Genomic DNA, 21,611 nt, shown 5'->3' on the forward strand with positions numbered 1-21,611 from the left:
TGTCAGGACACAATATAGGATCTGGGAAAGCAAAGAGGCATCTGAAAGGAACATTAGAAGAAAGGTTCCCCTCTTCTAAGGACACAGCGCCAATGAAATCAGAACAAGTGTGACATTTTATTACAATTCATTTTTCTTCCAGAGTCAACAACATACTTTATAAGGCTCTCTGAGGAACAGGATATTTAATTTGTGTAAAAATTTTTAGCCTTTCCAAAAAAATTAATTTTACTCAAGTATATAATATGGACTTTAATCATAAAACTTCTGGATCTGAAAAGGAATAAGCAAAGGTAATAAAAATGTTCATGAGAAACTGTATAGTAAACCAGTATTTATACTGAAACCATTCAAAAAAACACAATACTGGCAGCCTACTATTATTTATCTAGTATTTAACTGAGTCGCACTCTGGGGCTAGTCTTTTGCATACTATTACCTCTGATCTACACAACTTCTGTGAAAGACATATTTGCTTTATCCTTGTTTTTTATAGATGAAGAAATAGTGACTCACAAAGATTATGTGATATATACAAAGGTTATCAGCTAGTTTTTAAAAGTGCCAAAGCCAGGTACGAAAGCTAATCCACCTAGTTTCAAACCTCAAGCTGTCTTCCATAGTACCTTCTAGGACTTATTTCTTAAGATGGAACTCAGATTTAATGTGCTAGGTATTTTTAAAATCTCAAATACAATAAATCTAAAAGAATAAAATATCCAGGAATAAATTTAACCAAGAAGGTGAAAATATGCATATTTAAAATTATACAACATTGCTGAAAAAAACTGAAAATTGCCTAAGGAAATAGACATTTTGTGTTCATGAATACAAAGACATAATATTGTTAAGATGTTAATACTACCAAAACGATCTATAGAATCAACGCAATCCCTATCAAATCCCAATACTTTTTTTTTGCAGAAATACAAAGCCAGTTCTTATACTGATATGGAATTGAGAAGAGCCAAAACAATCTTGAAAAAGAACAAAGTTTCTGATTTCAAAACTTAGTACAGAACTACAGTAATCAAAACAATGTGATACTAGCATAAAAACAGACATTAAGACCAATGGAATAGAACTGAGAACCCAGAAATAAACCCAAACATCTATGGCCAACAGATTTTTGACATGGGTGCCAAGTTCATTCAACGGAGAAAGAATATGTCTTCAACATACGGCGCTAAGACAACTGGATTTCCACATACAAAAGTATGAAGTTGGAGCCCTACCTCACACCTCATAGAAAAATTAACTGAAAATGGATCAAAGACCTAAATATAGAGTTAAAACCATAAAACTCTTAGAAAAAAACATAGTAGTAAATATGTATGACTTTTGGTTTGGCAAATGATTTTTAGATATAAAACCAAAAGCATGAATAACAAAAAGTAGATAAATCAGATTCTCTCAAAATTTTAAACTTTTTTTTTTTTTTTTTGGATCAAAGGACATTATCAAGAAAGTGAAAAGAAAATATCTCCAAATCATATCTCTAATAAGAATTTAATATCCAGGATATAAAAATAACTTCTACAACTCAACAATGAAAAGACAAACCACCCAATTACAAATGGGCAAAAGGCTTCAATAACTGGCTCTTCACAGAAGATATATGAATGGCCAGTAAGTACATGAAAAGATGCTCAACATCAATCATTAGAAAAATGCAAAAGAGGGGAGGAGGGAGAGGTAGATAAGAGTCAAAGGGGTCAAATATTTGGTGGCAGAAAGAAATTTAACTTTGGGTCAACACACAATGCAATATACATATGATGTATTTTCGAACTGTACACTTGAAACCTATTTGATTAACCAATGTCACCCCAGTAATTTTTTTTTTTTAAAGAAAAATGCAAATCAAAACCACAGTAAGATAGTACTTCACACCCACTAGGATGGCTATAAAAAAAGAAACAGAAAGTAAGTGTGTTGAGGATGTAGAAATAATGAACTTTTGTGCAATTGAAACCTGGTAAGAATGTAAAATGGCACAGCCACTAGGGAAAATAATTTGGCAATTCCTCACAAAGCTAAAAATAGAATTATTCTATGATTCAGCAATACCACTCCCAGACATATATCCAAAATAACTGAGAACAAGGATTCAAATAGATACTTATAAACCAATGTTCATAGCAGCATTATTCACAATAGCTAAAAGATAGAATCCAACTTAGCTCTTGAATATACTCTTTACAGAAAGTGTACACACGAGCAGTACGCATGTATATCCACAGAACCACGATCTAATTTTGTGGTTTGAGGAACTGCTGGAACCCTTTCTATGGCTGGTATGTGGACCCTAAGTTAAGAACACCCCTGATTCTAATCCAAACTGTTATCTGAAAGATGAGAACATGCAGGTACTAAAAATTAGATTACTTCCCTGCTAAAGAATATAAATATGTTCAATTTAGCCTTACATCAAGTAATAACCACTCTTAAAATAAGAGTGTAGAATGTGCATAAATGTCATTCATTCATTCAGGAAGGATGCTGTTATAAAAATATTCATTTAATGAACATTTTCCCAGTATCTACTATATGCCAAGTGCCAGTACTGCCTTTAGCCCTGGGCAAGAGGGGCCTCTGCCCTTTAGAAGGCTCTGCAATATCATAAACCTAAAATCAAAAGACAGCATTTGTTTTTCTTCTTCTTTTCATAGCTAGGCAAAAACCCAGAAGTGTTCCAAAGAAGAAAGAAAGGTTAAGAGTTCTTTACTAAAAGTACTCTCTTGAGAATTATCAGTCCTACATTCATAGCCCTAGGTCAGGATGACAGGTGCCAGGTGGTCCAGAAGATGGTGCCAGGAGGTCTGGTCATGTCTGGTGGTCTGGATGATGGATGTCAGGAGGTCCGAATATGTAATCAGAGGGTTATCTGGAAGCTTGGTGTATGTACACATGTATATCCAGGCATCAACATAAGACTAGAAAGTTCAAAAAATTTAAGTTTCTAGGCTAGTTAGAACAAGAGTAAATCTTTACTCATGCCTCAAGCTTCATAATGTTAAATAATTTTAGCAGTTTGGTTAAAGTGACTCCATTTTATATATTTCCTGTCCACTTTTCCCTCAATATCATGGCTACTGTACAAAGTAACACCATTTGGCACTGTAGTTTTCTATTTAACACTATGAATACATCTTGTAATAAAAAAAAAATACTACAGCTAAAGTGAAAAAGAAACAATGAAATCTCTAGCACTCTATGTCTTCCACTTTTGTTTCTTATAATCTTTCCTCATAGAAATTACTTTGGTGGAATGCAGTTTTATGAAATGTTCAGCAAAATATTTTTCAATTGAATTTACTGGGGTAACATTGGTTAGTAACATATAAGTTTCAGGTGTACAAGATTATAATTCAATACCTGTGTTTCTGTATATTTGACCCCCTTCACCCACTTTGCTCTCCCCCAACCCCCTTTCCCTGGTAACCGCCATTCTATTTATCTATGAGTCTGTTTGTTTTGTTTGTTACTTTTTGTTTTATACTTCACATGAGTGAAATCATAGTTTTTGCCTTTTTCCTTCTGACTTATTTCACTTAGCATAATACTCTCAAGATCCACCCATGTTGTCACAAATGGCAATATTTCATGTTTTTATGGCTGGGTAGTATTCCACTGCAGTTACATTTTTTAATAGGAATACCAACAGTTTCCTTATTATCCATTTGTAATGGAGCACAAAACTGAAGAACTTAGGGTAATTAGATTTCACAGGTAAACTTTAGATTTATTAATAGCATGTCGCACCTGTTATTTAAATAGTAACATTTTTCATCATCAATTATCATCTACCACCCCACCTCAATAAACACTGCAGGGCTACAGAAAAGAACTATCTGCTCATAACCCAGGACAGTATGTATGTATTGTGTATGTATGTATGTATGTATCTATCGAACATCATATATATATCCCAGAACAACAGAACCACATCTCATTCCTAGCTCCCCACCATCACACACAGAATCATTTGGTTTTACAGAGACCTTGCTACAGATACAAAGTTCTCTAAATCTGTTAGGAACTCCAAAGGCGATTATAATCTTTTGCATAACAGGTGCCAGATTCAACACTTCATGAATATGTACACTTCATTTTTGGAGATTTGTATTTTTCTAAACCTAACTGGAATTCAAAGGAAAGCAATAACAATCACCTTCGGGATGGCATCAGAATGCCAAGCCATTATGCTTATAACCCTTCAGTGTGCCAGGATAAAACCAAGACAGAGCCATGATATTAGTTCAACTCTGACAAACAATATGATTAACCTTATATATTGCATCAATCATTTTATGACTCCTGTATATGAAGAGGAGGATCTTCCCTGATTACTAGCAACACACTAATTCAAAAGAAAAGGAAATGAAAAAAGTAAGTATCAATCAATCAGCTTACTTAATTGATATAATAAAAATGACCAGAATTTCTCAGTTCCCATAACACAGTTTTTTCAAATACCTCCAATCTCTCTTGCATTTAACTCTTAGGAATTTGGCCCCACAGTTTCCCAGAGGGAAGTCTTCTAGATCAGAAAGCACAAATTCACTTCTCCACCCTTCTCTTTTGAACTGCCTGGGTTGACCTGTCTCAATTAAATATAACATGGCAACCAAGAGGCCAAGAAGCAGGGATATGAACTCCCGTACAGCCATACAGAGATCCTGCTCACAACTCCAGGCATCCCCGGAAGAAACCGCGGAGATAGGTGAGAGTCTTCTACCAATTCAATTAAAATACAGCTCAGATCTCATGACCTGCTTTATTTTGCACAGTGCTTACTGGGACCCCAGTAGAATTTTTAAAAATATGAGGAGAGGGACCTCCCTTTCCTGGATCTAGGAGGACATTTGGCTGGATAAAAGGAGAGGCTGTAGAGATAGCAGCCAAGTGCACCGCTACTGTCAGAGCCACCCATCATCACTCTGGTTTGAGCTGTGTCCTAGTTATGCATACCTCTGCAAAACAAATGTCAGGTAAGGCTGCACTTGTGTGTTATTGCAAGCCGACTTGCAAAATGAGCTCTTCAACAGGAGAGAAGGACTTCCAAGAACAAAAGCAAGTCAGTGAAGCAACATTTGAAATGGGGCAAAAGAAAGCCTGTTTCACTCACTGATCTTTTTAAAAGCAGCATCCACTTTGATGTGCCAAGAACTATTTGATTCTGTCCTAGGTTCAAGCAGTGAACTTGCTTGACAAGGTTCCTGTTCTCATAGCACTTAGATTCTAATGGAGGGAGAAAGACAACAAACAAAAAATAAGATTCTAGGCTATTATGAAGGAAATTAAAGAAAGTGATGCTGTTAGAAACTAAGGTAAGAAGGGCAAGAAGGGGCTACTTTAGGGAAAGGGCTTAGGGAGCCAAAAACAAACTGAATGACAGAATTTAAAAAAACAAACTCCAGGAAGGCTCACATCTGAAAAAGAAATAGGATATAATTAACATGGGAGATACAGCACTAGAAGTTGGCAATCGTTTTCACAAAACTATGCTGTGATATACTTAGGATTTACTTTCTCACAAGATACTGCTGCTATTCTTTCTTTAGTCATTTTGCCAACCTTCAAATTACTTTAGAAACAAAACAAGAGTGGAAAATGAGGTGACTCAGATACTAAGTTAAACATTCAGGAAACCAGCAGAAACTTTCTCAGTCACACAAGTCTGAACAAAAATCTTCAGTCGTAATCTATAAATTACTTCCTGAGAGTTGCTTTCTGATCTTCAGTGAAGATCGATGTGACTAAAAACATCTTACATCTTAAAAAATACTACTATGACTAGACATTCTGCTAAACACAGCAGATGTCACACACTCCATCTTTATTCTCTCTTAAAACTCACTATTATGAATTAAACTGTGTCCCCAAAAGTGGTGAGGTTGAAGTTCTAAACCTCAATACCTCAAGATGTGACCTAATTTGGAAACAGAATCTTTACAGAGGTAAGTAAGTTAAAATGAAGTCATTAGAGTGGGCCCTAAACCAATACAACTGACTTCCTTACAAAAAAGGGAAATTTGGACAAAGAGACAGATACATATATACTGGAAGAATGCCATGTGAAGATGAAGGCAGAGATCAAGGTGCTGCATCTACAAGCCAAGAAATACTGAAGATTGCCAGCTAACAGTCAGAAGCTAGGAGAGAGGAATGAACAGATTGTCACTCACATCCCTCAGAAGGAACCAACCCTCTGGCACCTTGATCTTCAGACTTCCAGCCACCATAACTGTGACAATAAATTTCTGTTGTTTAAGCCACTCAGTTCGTGGTACTTTGTTAGAGCAGCTTTAACAAACTAATACACTCACCAACGTAACAGTAAAGAAATATACAAGAGGTAACTCACGAGTACAAACAGAATGGTTAGAAGAAATGAAAGAGATTATTATTGAAGGATGAAAAATAGATGAAGAAAAAAAAAAAGACCAGAAAGTAAGGAAGCGCTCAAAACAAAAGCCCACATTAGTGGAAGTATGTCAAAAAAACATGACAACTACAAGAAAATTTCCCAGAGTCAAAGTCATGATTTCCCAAATTGAAAGCTCCCATCAAGTGCCCAGGACAAAGGATAGAGAGGTACCTGCACTGGCTGTGGGCTCCACCATAGGCAGTCAGGAAAGAAAAATGCCAAAAGACAATGTTAAAGGTTACCAGGTTTCTCTAAGGGCAAAGGATTAAGAAATATCCATGATGGCAGGGCTATGCAAAGCAGGGTGCACATCATGCTTTCAATCATCCCTATAAAGGCCACTCCCACAAGGGTGAAGCCTCACCAGGTCTGAGAAGCACCCACTCACTACATTCTATTTTTATGACCTTCTGACCTACAGAGATTGGTGACATACCTGCCTGCTAACCAGGTGCAGGTGTACAAAACAAGGCCAGGACTATGGGTTCACCAGGAAGCCAGATGAGGAGGGCACTTCCCAGGTGTTCCAGTCACTCCCTGACCATGAATAGTCCAAGGACAGAGGCTACAAATCACAAATGAAGGCACTTTATCAAGAGATGAGAAAGTAAGAAGAGACTTTAAAAAGAGATATAGTAAAAGGTACTAAACCAACAACAACTTGGGAGAAGGGGAAAGGATGACAGAAAAGAAAGTAGAAATTTAAAAGCTTGAGACTTCTCAAAAAAAAAAGCAATTTCTCAAAAGTAACAATTCAAAATTCTAAAGGAAAACTATTTCCATTCTGGCATTCTACAGCCAGCCTACCAATTAAGTATGAGGCTAGAAAAAATTTCCACACATGTAAGATCTCAGAGAAGTGACCTTCCATGAGCCCTTTCTCAAAAAGCTAAAGGATATGCCTACCAAAATGAGAAAGCATGCAGAGAGAGGAATATCTAGGGAAGAGGACTCAATACCGAGGAGAAATTAACAGATTCAAGTGAAGTGTTGACTGCACTGAGGAATTTTGCAGTAGTCAGAAATTGGGGGCTTGATTTTGTGACTGGTACTAAGAAATGAGAACCAACAAAGGTCAAGTCCAGAGAAAAGAAAAATTTGAACTGGTGAAGAAATTAAATCACTGCATATGCTTGTTTCGAATAATATTCAGTCATGAAAATAAATACTGAATATTGAAGAAATAAAAAATTATGATACAATTATATTGGGAGGACAGAAGGAAATCTGTATACGGAGGATTATATAAGAGATGAATCCTCATCTTGTATAGTAGGAAATCCACAGACAACGTCTAAAATCGAAAAACCATAGATGATTGGCTAAAGAAGCTATGGTACATATATACAATGGAATATTACTCAGCCATAAGAAGAGATGAAATACTGTCATTTGCAACAACATGGATGGACCTTGAAATAATCATACTAAGCAAAATAAGCCAGAGAGAAAAAGTTGAAAGTCACATGATATCACTTTTATGTGGAATATAAATCTAAAAGCAACAAATGAACAAGACAAACAAACAGAGACACATGGACATGGACAATGGACTACTGGTTACCAGAGGGGAGAGGGAGAGGAAAGTAGAAAAAAATAAAATAAAAAATAAAGTAAAAAATTCAAAAAAAATAAAAATAAAATCGAAAAACCAAGCTATAGTACTATAAGCATACAAACATGGAATTACATCCCACAAGAAACCAGTAAGAGAGGTGAAAGAAGTTGCTTCTAATAAGCAGTAATCAGCAGTGAGGAAGAGACTGGTGTTTTTCATTACATATCTCAAAGTACTACTATCTGAATTTTTGAAGTATATATTAAAAAAAAAAAACCTTAAAAATTAAAGATGAACAGAACTATCATGAGATGCAGTCTTATGAAAAAGAACTATATTTACAGAATCAAAACCACTAGGGAAAAGGAAAAAAAAAAGTAAATATGAGCACTGTGGGTTTTGTTTTGCTTTTAATTAGAAAAAGCTCTTTTCCAACTCTCAGCATCAGCATCTGTGGTCCATTTGAGTTTTAGGTATATCTCATTAACAAGACAAAACAAATGAAATTTAAATATTACCAAAGTTCCTATTAAGTTATCTAGTCCACTTACTTGGGGTAAGAAAATGTCCTAACACAAAAGCCCTTTTCTAGTCTATGGCAAGGATACCAGCAAAAGATTTAGCCAAGGTCATTTAAAAGGATGACATTCAGAAGATTAAAAAATCAGCCACCGTCACAATAGAGGTATATTTGTTTTTCAACTAGTAGAGAATAAAATTTCATGTAATCTAGGAAATTTTTCATAAAATCAATTATTAAAGTTTATAGAAAACTGTTAATTACTTAACAACTTCATGAACAAGTCGGCAACAGGATTTTTTTTCTTCCAGTTAAACATTCATCTACATTATATACACTATGTAGAAGACAGCTCTGCTTTCTAGATACAAAGATATGGCTCCAGCAAGAGGCCTGGACAACAAAATTCATAGATGAACTCTGATGGTAAAATTCACAAGGCTTAAATTTATAAACATACATAATGTATTAGACTTGTATACAATATTACTAACTCATAAAAGTGTGTTTCCTATTTTGACTCTACAAAAATAAAAATTCTGGGTCAAGATAGAAAATTTAAGCAAGCACATGAAGCAATCATATTTTTGAGACATAAACATTTTCCAACTAAACATACTCTCATGCTAAAAATATAAGCACAGAAGCTTTCTCCAAGATATTTTCTGTGACTCACTTTCAATCACTATTGCTAGTACTCCCTTCTCAATCCCTCCCTATCACAGTTTTATAAAAGTCTGCTTTATATAGAAGTAGACTTAATTCCCTTACAGGATTATAAGCTACTTCAGGGCAAGAGAGATGTTCTATTCACTTTTTTGTACTTTGCCCCCATGCCTTTCCATACTGTCTGTCATCTGGTCTGGTTAGAGCTCCTAGCCTGTCACCCTGCCTCTGGATCTCTAGATAGCTTGTGGCTCTGGTTTAATGTACAACCTTATCTAATCCTCAGAATTGACCCATCGGTAGGTATTGTTATCTCCATATTACAGATGATACCAAAAGTATATGCATGAATTTGGGAATTCCTGAAGGTCTATGAATGTATTTGTTTAATGAGAGGTTGAGGTTCTTCTTTATTGAAGAGTTGATAAATAGCAAATTATTCTTTTTTTTCAATTATAGTAAAACTCTAATAAAGAGCCTCTCATTTACACATGTAGTTATCAAGTGAGTCAAATGATACAGTGAAGGAAACACCAAAAACCAAATCTGTTCAAAAACTCAAGCTCAGATGCTAAACAATATTAGGGGTTTCAGCTCGCTACCCACAATGTGATGGGCCAAGGGCTCCTGAATGGAGTAATAAGCTAGAAGCTCTGTCCATGTTGTAACTCAGTGCTCCTACTTCCAGTCTGGTCTTATGTAAACCAGTGATTGTAGAGTACAATTCTCAAATCAGGAATAGTCAAAAATACCAGGGAAAATTCTTGAAGAAGGTATCATGTTGGATTATGACACACCATGTCTCAAAAAGTCCAACTGAGTCCATTCCTCTTTCCTAACACTAAACAGAACTGCTTTCCTCTCAGGCTGAGCCTGACAGCAGTATTTAGCTAGAATTCAGGGACCAAGTTTTAAATACTTGGTCCCAAACAAGCAGTGATGTGTTTGCACTGTGGAAGGCAGGCAGAGGAACTTCAGCTTCACTCTTTCCACAGCAGGCACCAAGTAGGCATGGTGGGACCAAATCACCTCCACTGTTTACTTGGCTGTTATTTCTCTCTCTAGCACAGCTAGATTTGCATACATATATGATTCATAGAAATCCAAGGACCCTATACAGCAGGTGCTATTCTATTAGCAGTTTATAGATGCTGAACTTAAGAATTCTCCAGTTCTATCTAATAAGTCAAAACAAAATCCTAATATTGATTTAAGCATGTCTAATAGATGCACAAGAATTCTTATAGATCCTGGGCAGTGTGCTGGCACAGGTGCAGAGGCACTGGAGTGAGGCCACTGCCACAATACTGTTGTGTGCCTTTGGCAAATCTCTTTCAGCTTCAGTGTCTTCACCTAGAAAATAAAGATGTTATCTCTACCTTGCAGAGTTGTTGTAACTCTTGAGATAATTTATGTAAAACACAATGCTTCACCCAAAGGTGTTCAATCATGTAACTATAATAATGGCAATCTTTCGCAAACATTAAACACCTCCTAGAAACATTTAGCGTTCCTGCAAAGTATGAGCACCATTTTACAGACTAAGAGTCTCTGTGGATAAAGTAAATAAATGTTATGTCTATAATGTCAAATTGGTACCTATAATTCATCTAAAAAACATTAAGAGAGTTTAAAGAAATATATGTGGACAGACGCTTTAGGATATTTTACAAAGAAAAAAATAATTACACTTCACATCCTAAAATAAACAGAAAGTATATTCCCATGGTTCTTCAGTAAACCCAAACATTCCTTGACTTATGGTAGTTCAGAAGAAAGGCATCATTTTACCAGGATCAAAAATTTACAAACTCAACTTTTGGGGAAAATACCATACCACATTCAAAGAGCATCAATTCAGTTTTTAATTCACATTAATGATCTGAAGGTTTTGCTGTCTCATGGTCGATAATACAAAATCATATCAAATTATCAGATATCTATATACTGAACAGATTATTCCAAAATACCTTTTAAGGTATTCTGAACACTTCTCTTTTAAAATAAGTTAAACATCAAGTCTATTCCACAGCTGGACACATCTATCTTGCTAGGAGCAATAACAGTCACTTCATAATGCATTAAATAAATTAGAACCATTCTGGCTATTGTATAACTCCTTTGTTTATTCAGAGTTATAAAAAGTCTTTTAAGTAGATTTCAATTCCAGATTAACCAATGAACTTTTTGTTTATAATTATGATACTTTCTATTAAGAAAGCCTCTTACTATCGATTTAAAAATAGATGTTTAATTATTCTTCCTATTATATTTCAGAAATAGGTAAATGCAGAAATTCAATTGGTCATTAAAGAAGTTATTTGGTATCAAATTCGCATCTTTTTTCTTGCAGTAAAATCGCTAGTTCCAACTTTAGCGTTTCTGAAAGGTATTTTCCTTATCCCCAACTTCTCCTCTTCATCTAATAACTACTTAGTTATAGCCGCCAAAACCAAAAATAAATTTAAACCTACATCCTGGTACCCCTCTCTTTGAAATATTAGTCTTTAATAATCATGTTTCTTAATCTTTTCAAATCCATGTCCCTTTACACTCCGCATAATGTTACTTAAAATTTCAACTAAATTAACAAGTAACCAAAAATTTAAAATTCAATACAGTGGAAGAAAGTATACCAGACCGTCAAAGTTTCCAAAGCACTGCAAACAACAGGCCTCACAGCTGTTCCAGCTTATTCGATTTGAGCTCCCTCTGCACATGAACCTATTAAGATTCACCCATTCCTCTTTTCCCCCTTTGTAGCTACTTTAAAATCAACAGATGCTCTGTCCCCACAATACTCAAAGGTGCCCATGTTTAAACATTCCTTCCTCCCCTCCTCAAATTCTACTTTTTCTACTAGAATCTGGCAAACCTTTAAAGCTAGCTTCTTACTATTTCCATTCAACATTCTCCATCTCTCCCCTACTCCACCCCTTAGTTCAATGTTTACAGAAAGCAAAGGAGGAAAACTGGCATTGATGCAAGCCACAGGGAGCACCTGAAAATTAAGGAGAAAATAGTTCTTTATTCTAATACCGATTAACAGTGAGAAAAAAGCCAGATGACTTTAGAACGGGCACAAAATTACAACATCAACACATGTAAAGAGGTGTGCCTCCTATAGCTGTAGTTAATCAAGGAAAATAAGAACGAAGAAAATGATTAAATGTTTGAGGCAGGTGGAAATGGTAGTGAGAAACTGAATTGAGAGAACTGAGATGAGAAATTTAGATTTGCTAAAACAGGTGAGAATGCATCATTGTAGATTCTTAAACAGGAAGGATTAAAAAGATACTAGAAATTGAAAACAACTTAGAATTTATAAATCACTTTAAATTTTATTTATACTCTGCCTGGTTGAAAAAATAATTTAAAGTAATTCAGACAAATATACATACTACTAAACAATAAAATTAAGATAAGGGAATTGGAACAAAGAGTGAATAAGAAATGAAATAAAGGCAATAGAATCAGTTACTGTTTATAAAATTAACTAGAGAAGTCTTTCTAAACTTTCAAATATGCCCAATAAGTCAGATAAAGGCAATCCACCAGCTACCCAAACATCACAAGGTGTGCTTTCCTATGAATCAATGTTTCTCTTCCAAAGCTGCAGGAGAGCCTAATTTGGATGATTCATGTTGAAAATATATGACAATAAAGTTCTAAATTCAAAGATTATAAAAATAGGTACCACATTCTAAATGGATTTTATAAGATCACTTTCTAGGAGTTCCACCTCCCACTTTTCTAATACATTTATGCAGCCTTCTCAATTATATAGTCGACCTAAATAATGCAAAAATAATTTTTAAAGATCCCACTTCTAACAATCATATAGCACCTTGTCTTTCAGCCACACTCTTTGTGCAGAGGTGAAATGAAGATAGGAAAAGGAGCTAATGCTGACTGTTTGGCTATGCCTTACAAGTTAAATGATTTCTGGTTCCTTTCTTCCTCATTTCTTAGTAACAATTTTAACAACAATCTAAATTGACAAATAGGATCATTGAAATTTAGCACTGAAAGGCTTTAGAGGAAAATGAATCTAAACTGTAGTCGAGTGAATCAAATGAGAAAAAAATATATACTTTATCATCATTCTATTCCTAAAAGTCACATTAAGGGCTTTATAAACATCGCACCACACTTCATCTCCTAATGGATTCTTTTTGTTGCTCCTCTCTCTTGATAGACTTGAAAACTTAGAGCAGAATCATCCAGTTGCAGGATTTCAGAGCAAGAGGACACCTGTTGCTGGTCAGGAACAGCTGCCCCAGGTGAGGACTGCAGAGCTGGAGTGGCCCCACTACACACAGGTTGCCACTGACTGTGGAAGATACCTAACTGCTTCATCTGGACCCCAAGAGTGAGCAATTTTCCCTCACAAGTTTGTCTTGAAGAGTACAGGGCTGTAAAGTGTTTAGTGTTTATAATAGTGTGTTACTAAAATAAAGAATCAAGCAGACGGCAAGGGAGGTGGATTCTAAAAAGCACAGCTAATTGCTAGCAAAGCCACCAAGACAACTTCTTATCCAAAAGCCTTCTTACCAAGATATAGCCATTAAGCTTACTGCTCCAGCCTGCAATAAATATCTTCAAAGGTTTAATAAGATCATTTATATAGGATTCTGCCAACTGGAGGCTCCACCTACCAACTTGTGAGTTGTTTCATCATGAAGAAAGCAAATGATAGGTCAGAAGCCTCCCAGGCTCAGCCAGAAGTATAACAATTTACTTATAAATGATGGGAATAAAATAGATAAAAACAGGCTTTCAAAATAAAGGTCCCAAACCACTGACTAGTGATTCAGGGCAAGTCAATATGTGCATATGTACAAACACATAGTTACAGCCGCTGGGGTCAGAGCAAAAAGGAAAGGATTTAAAGATGGTCAGACTTAAGTTGGATTTAAATAAAAACTTCCTGATTTAGGTTGCTAAGCACCTAAGAGAGGTAGCTAAAACTACCTAACAAGACAAAGCTTCAGGCTAAGTGTTGCTGTGCTGCTATATATGAGGAAATATGCATACAAAGAAGCATACCCAGAAGAAATAGCTGTTGACAGAGAACCAAGCTATATTTAAACTGAATATTAATATTTAAACTAGACATTGCAAAATGTTCACTGAAATAATCATCAGCTTAATTTAACATTTCACTACAACTAATGCTTGGCACTGCCAGGATTATTCATCCAAAGTTCACAATTCAGTAAAGCTGAGTGAACTCATTCAGGAAGTGCCACCAGCTCTCAAGTCACTGGTAAGGACAACCCGTCTGCTGCTTCCTACCTTTATCCAATAAACCAAGGCTCTGCTAAAAGCCCCCTCAGCGTTTGGTACCAGGCAGAAATCAAAGTCTGGCCTTCAACGATTCCTGGTGTAGCGAAGAAGACAGTCCAATTAGTAAAGCAAAAATTACAATACAGGGTGATGAGTACCTTTATTGCTACAAGAAACCCTAGTGAAGGACAAAGCCCCAGCTGACTCTGCTATTTGCTTAAGAGTGGCTTTACTATAGTGTTCAATGGTTTTTTCACACTCCCATTGCCAGTTCCTCTTAAATGTAAAGCATTTGGTTCTGAACGGTGCCATCAAATACTAAAACAGAACCTATCATCTTTTGTAGCATTCTACGGCCTTCTCTATCAACATATGGACACGAAGATACTTCAGTCTGATATACAACAAACTGCACATTTATTTGAAAAGAAGCCATACATATTGCCCAATGGCTCTTTCACAGGTAGCTTTAGACTGCTTTTCACACTAGGGCCAGATATGGCCTAAGGATGACTCCCTTCGGGAAAAGTGAGAATGCTCTAAGGGACCAGCCAAGGGAGGGCTAAGTCACCGGAATCTTTCCCATGAACCATGCTGTGGGCTCTGCCCATCCTCATCTCCGCATCACCTGCCACTTTTTATTCTTAAGCTCCTAAGAACAACCCATATCAGACTACCAATTTAGAAACCATTATAGGTCACTAAATAATTTGTAAGTATTTCAAAATATATTTCAGAACTGACTTTGTATTGTCAAAGCATTATGAATGAGTGAGGCCAAGTTTTAACAAATGGTAACATCGAGCATCTCTACTGGGCAAGGAGCTTCAACACGGGCTGGCTTGACATCAAGGTAAGAGACTCTTTATCAATTAAAAAAACAGGTTTGAAAAATAATCCCCAAATATGCATTTAAAATTATTCTAGCGACTGTTAAATAATCCTTCAGAGCATTTCCAAATAGTCAAGAGTTCCAGCACTTTCTGTAAGGAAGTATGATCTTTTCCGTCCTGTTCTTCATTAGTATGCCTTCAAAATATCACCTCGAATTTTCAGTGAGAGTAGTAGCAGTGTTAATTTATTCAGGCGAGTGGAGAAAACAGTGACCCGCCGGGGTTAAAAGTTTCGAGAGAAGCCCTCAGTGTAAACTGTATTTCAGCAAGTTCAATACACATTAAGACTGCCCGAGAAGAGGGGGTTTAAGAGAAAAACAACTCATACTTGGGATCCGGTCTACAACCTGGAGGTGGAGATGCCGGGCGAACAAACGGCCCCAGAGCAATAACAGCAACTTCCCAGCCCCGGCCTCACCGCGGATCACGTGCCACAGCCACCCCCTCCCCCAGGGCCGGAGGCGGGATGGAGACTCGGCCTCCCGTGGCACTTTCCTCGCCGTGACCGACTTGGCCAAGCCTCACTTCGGCCTCAGCTCGAGCCTCCACGCCAGAAACCCGAGCGGTGGGGGGTGTCTAAAGTGACCGTCGCCTCGGGAAGCGGCGGAGGCACCGAATTTTTCAGCCTTCATGTCCTCCCATCATGTTCGCCCCCCAGCCCCCGGCTCGCCCCTCAGCCCACCCCGCGAGCCCGTCCCGCCACGGCGCCGCATCTACGTGACGGCGAAGGCGCGGGCAGGGGCCGCTCGGCCCGTGCTGCCCTGGAGGGTCCCGGCCTCCAGCAGGACAGCCCCGTGCCGTGCTGGAGCCCCCACGTCACCCCCGGGCGCTGACACGACGCCGCCGCGAAGGCCGACCCGCGGTGGAGGGCGGTGCGAGGGCGCGAGGACTCCGTCCCGGCGCCCGCTTACCTGCAGCGGCTCGGCTCCCGGCCGGCGCCCGCGGACAGCAGAAGGGAGACGGCGGCTGGACCGAGACAGCGAGGACCAGCGGGAGAGGACGGGCTCACGGGAAGCTGAGGGGGCGGGGCCGCCCGGGAGCGCGCGGAGCTCCGGCACCCGCCGCCGCCGCTACTTCGGAAGCCGCCTGGGCCGCAGCCGAGCCAGGCGGCCCGCATGAATGGGACGCGGCGGCGGCAGCGGCCGAGAGGCGGGCGGGCGGCACGCAGTCCCCGCCCCTATCACGTGATGGCCGCGCTGCACCGCCCCCTCCCGGCTTCCCTCCTGGGCCCGCAGCAGTCCAGCGCGGCGACTCCGCTGTCTACCTCCTCCGCTGACTGGCCAGGGCCGTGACCTCTATCGTGCTCCCACGAACCTGGGCGTTACTTTTCTAAAAATAAAGTTTCTACTGTTCTCCGTGGCAACCCTGCGGCGTGTCACGTGGAACTTCGTGCCCAGTTGCTAAAAAAGAATATTATTAACGTGCAAAAAATGTATATGGCATGAATGTTTTACCATCTACTTTTGATCACCAGTAACTCCTTTGGTTTCTTCTTCCTCCTACCACCCCCCCCCATCCTATTACACCCCCTTTTAAATATATCCTTTTTAAAGAAATGGATTGCCAGCACTGTTGTTGTTGCACACAGGTTTTTGTCTTTTTCCAGCCTAGTCTGCTATGAACGGAAGAGCATGTATTACTCACAAATGCAGTTTAATTTCTCGATTTGCATCTTGTGGATAACAATTTATATAGCTTTGAGGATATTGAAAAGTGGGCATTTATATAAAGCTCCTGTATGATGAGCTCAGCCACAGCACAATTTCTTCCCATACATGAAATATAATGTGACTGGATTGTGCTGGGACCAGGCAATCAACTCCCCTCAGCTGGTTCTGCAGAAGGAACCCGGAAACCACTTTCTCATCCAAGTTCCTATGGCCTTTCTCTAGCGTTCAGCCAAGCTTAGCTGCATCCTTAGACAAGGCCCAGTAGAGACAGGTGGTTTTGTTGGCCCAAGCACACTAGGAATTTCCCTCTTCTGTGCCTTTCACCTGGTTTCACAAGTGATATAAAAATTTAGAAAGCCAAGGACTTTCAAAGCATTTCCATATTTTGAAGTATTTTGCTCTGCTATGGAGCAGTGAAATTAGAGCAAGAAAAAGAGCTGCATCCCCTGGTTTCTACATCAATAATATGGAAACAGTAATGCCTTTTTCACAGGATCATTCTGAGGATTGGATAAGATGACCTACAAAGTGCTTAATTTAGTTTAGTGTCTGGAACCTGGAACATGTTGTTCAATTTCTTTCCTTTCTTTCATTTTTCCTGCATAGACTTTTCCTGTGTCTTTCAGGCTATTTCACTACCTCTTGCCTTGGGAGAAAAATATTCTGCCAAGCTTCCTTCTTCCTTTAATCATGCAGGAAGTCCTATGCATCCCTCCCTTTCTCCAGCCTTAGATTTTATACCTCGCTCTGAATGATTGGTTGACGTTTCTTAAGTTTCCTCATTCTCTGATGTCTACTTAATTTACACAACCACTTAAGTGAAGAAGAGACTCATTAAATACTTGTTGCATGATATCTCTTCACTTCCTGCCCCTGACACCTAAGAAGTGTGTGGGGAGCACAGAATTCCCACCTACTCCATTGGAATGTCAGAGGAAGGAAGCTCTTCCTTCATCTGTCTTCTGACCCCATTACCCTCCAGTTCCATGGGAGGAACCTCACTCTGCTAATTGTCCCCTCTTCAACTCTGGATTTATATCTTAGTTGTATAAGGATCGAGTTTCTTCCACCACTTAGGAAGAAGGCAGGCGGGAGGAAAGGAGAAAGAGGAAGAGAAGTAGCAGACTTTCTTATCCCTTTATTCCCACTTAGGCTATCAATTTAACTCACAGCTTTGCTTCCCAGCTAAACTATCTGAAAAGGGGAGTCTCAAATTTTTCACTTCTTCAAGTCTTGTTCCCGCTCCTCCTCTTCCCCTCCCCCCGAAACTGCTTAGGCTAAAGTCACCAACAATCTTCTGGTTGCCAAATACAGTGGATCCCTTGCAGGTCCTCTTTCTCACGATCCCTATAGGGTAAGAAGACCACAATTTCCTTCTTGAAACTCCCTTCTCTCATCAGCCAGAACTCCTCTGAGAGCCACACATGCCTATGCTCAGTGGCTTTAGACATCTCTACCAGCATGGCCCACAGCAACATCAAATTTAGGCCCATTATGTTTGCTTCTTCAAACCTGCTCCTCCTGAATCTCCTATCTTGGCTAATTGCACCATCATTCATTTAGTCATCTTAACCAGAAACCTTTCCCTCTATTCCCATTTCACATCTGTCAAGTCCTGTCATTTCACTCTTTTAAGCTCTCTGCAGAACAACTGCGTTGGTCACTTTTGGGGGCTTCCACAGTTGTACAACCATGTGGCTCCACTCCTCAAGCAATCAGGTCCTCCCTCACTGTGTCTCTTATGATCCATTGCAGGCATATGTGAGCTGGTCTTCTTGCTCTCCATTCTTCCACAGTTTTAAGTACCCTCCACCCTGAACTGCAGATCTGACTATAACACAAGTTATTGGCAATCCATCCCCCTAGAGGAAAAAGTCCAATTCCCTAGCATGGCATCCAGCGTGCTCTTTTTCTCTCAGATTTTCTCTCCTGTTCCTTCTAGCTGGTATGCTTTAGCTATTCCTTTTGCAATGTGATAATTTTTTAAATATTAACTATTTTTCTCTTTGCATTTCCTCCCCTTTTTCCCCACTTATAAGAATACACCCAGGCATTCTTGTCTCAAGGAACTTCCGGAAAGCAGAAGTTGCTTGCAAGACATTTCCTTCCTGTCTTTAATCTTCAACACTCTAAACTCATTGAGGAACCAATTTAAGTCAGGAGAGGGCCAGTGAGAAGGGGTTTTTCTGAGGGAAACTGGAAAGGGATTTTTCCCTAGAGTAAGAATCAAGTCTTTCCAGCCTAGAGGAAGGTGGTCCTATGCCCTCCCTCTGTCAGCTCCCAGAAGGTGATTAAACCGTAGAGAAATAATTTTGTTGTTTCCAGCTTATGCTTCTCTTCTGTGAGGACAAAGACTAGTTAGCATTTCCCAAGCCATCATCATATATATGCTCAGCTCTTCTAGGAATTCTAACTACAAACTTATGAGGTAGCTGCTATCATTAGACTATTTTATTGATGAAGGAACTAAGGCACAGAGAAGTTGAGTGACTTGCCTCAGGTCTCACAGTTAGTAAGCAGTGGTCCTGGGGTTTGTCTCTAAGACTAATTGACTCTCAAATCGATATTTTTCACCAGTTCCCACTACCTTCTGTTAGTTGCCTCTACTCTCCTATTCCAGTCAATGTTTCTTTTTCTCGTGCTACTAGTCCATCTTGTACAGATCACAATAATAACACCTATTCCATACATAGTAGTTGCCCAATAAATATTTGGTAAAAAATAAATGAGGATTTCCATTTCTAGTAATATGCTCTGCTAGAGTGTATGGACTAACTCACTGAAAACAACAACAATATTGGGTAAAATATTAAAAATATATTCTGGAAGAGATCTATAAACTGGCAAGAAGATAAGAAATAGCGCTAGGACAGAGTAAAGGCCAGAATCCAGAGAGGTAAGCAGAGACCAAAGTCAGTTTTTGGCTGGAAGGTACTTGCTGAATCTAATGAATCTGAACATCAGTTTTTGCAGACTTGGGGCAGAAGTAAAAGCCTTGTGTCTGATTTAAGTGAGGAGTTTAATAAAAGTGGAACCTCAAAAGCAAAATCATAGAATAAGGAAAAAAATCAATTATTTTTGAGCCTACCAAGAAACCTCAGTAAAGTTCATCATAGATTGAGCCATAAGCAAGTCTCAACAAATTTTGAAAAATTTGTATTATATTTTCATACCACAATGCAATTAAGTCAAAAATTAATTTAAAAAAAGATTACTAGAAAACCCATTTGTTTGGAATCTCATGGATCATAAAATGAATTATGGAAATGTGACAATATTTCAATACTATATATCAAATATTTGATACTATGTGGAAGTTTGAGAGATAAAACTGAACAAGTAATAAATTTATAGATCTAAAAGCTTATATTTGAAGAGAAAGTGGTTTGAAATGTAAAGAGCAAAAGAGTTAGAAAAAGACCAGCATGATAAAGTCCAATAAAATAGAAGAAAAAAAATTGTAAAGATAAAATAAGAAAATAAGAAAATTGAAAACAAACACACAATAGAAAGAACCAACTAAGCCAAACACTGGACTTACAAAAGACTAATAAATTTTATAAACCTATGGTGAAAAATTATCAGAGAAAAAAGAGAAGGTACAACAATGACATGAAAAATAAAAGAAAAGTTATAGCCACATGTGACGCAGAAATTACAAAGAAAATTTTGTGAACAATTTTAAGCCAGTTAAATTGAAAATTTAGATGAAGTGAAAAATTCCAAGAAATTTAAGTTAATAAAACTGAAATAGAAAACCAGAATAGACTCATAACCATTCAAGAACTTGAATCTATTGTTAAATATTTTTGGCAAAGAAAAATTCAGGCTGACACAATTTTACCAGTGACTTCTACCAAATATTCAAGGAATAAATAATCCCAATCTCATGCAAACTGCTTTAGAGTATAGAAAAAGAGATTATTTCTCAATTCATTTTATGAGGATAGCATAACCTTATACCAAAATCTGACTAGGAGAGTGTGAGAAACAAAAATTTCAGTGTAATCTCACAAGTCCTAAGCAAAAACTCAGCAATTTAAATCCAGCAAGATGATACATCATAATCAAATTCATTTACCTAAGAATGCAATGTTAGTTTAAAATAGGAAAAAAATAGTGTAATTCACTGAATTAAAAGGTTAAAGAAGAAAAATTATATGACAACCTCAGTAGATGCAAAAAAGCCTTTGATAAAATTCAATATCTATCCAGAAGGAATTAATAGTAAACTAGGAAATTTTTTTTGATAAAAGGTATTTACAAAAATCTACAGCAAACAATGTAAGTAAGCATTCCTTTTAAAAGAGGGAACAAGATTAGTGTGCTGCCATCTCCGCTTGAATTCAGTACTGTATTAGAGGTCCTAAAAAGTGGAGTAAGGCAAGAAAAAGAAATAAAATATAGATCGAAAATGAAGAAATCACAATGACATAGTAGTATTTTTAGAAAATTCAAAAGAATATGTACATAACTTATTTAGACGAGTATGAGAGTTTAGCAATATCGGGTATAAAAGTCAATATATAAAAATCACTAGCATTTATATATACCAGCAACAAACAGAAATGCCACTTTTGGA

At 37.9% G+C, this 21,611-nt stretch overlaps 1 protein-coding gene across 1 annotated transcript in view; it reads right to left on the reverse strand.

The window, feature by feature from the left end:
• LPIN2 (lipin 2) overlaps positions 1-16,502 on the reverse strand; it is a 77,012-nt gene extending 60,510 nt beyond the window's left edge. Inside the window, exon 1 of the mRNA XM_011360484.2 lies at positions 16,271-16,502. The gene's annotated coding sequence lies outside the window, so the exon portion shown is untranslated. The remainder of the gene's footprint in view (positions 1-16,270) is intronic.
• Positions 16,503-21,611: the final 5,109 nt, after the last annotated feature.

The sequence above is a fragment of the Pteropus vampyrus genome, unplaced genomic scaffold (genome assembly GCF_000151845.1).
Source record: "Pteropus vampyrus isolate Shadow unplaced genomic scaffold, Pvam_2.0 Scaffold55, whole genome shotgun sequence".
Lineage (NCBI taxonomy): Eukaryota > Metazoa > Chordata > Mammalia > Chiroptera > Pteropodidae > Pteropus > Pteropus vampyrus.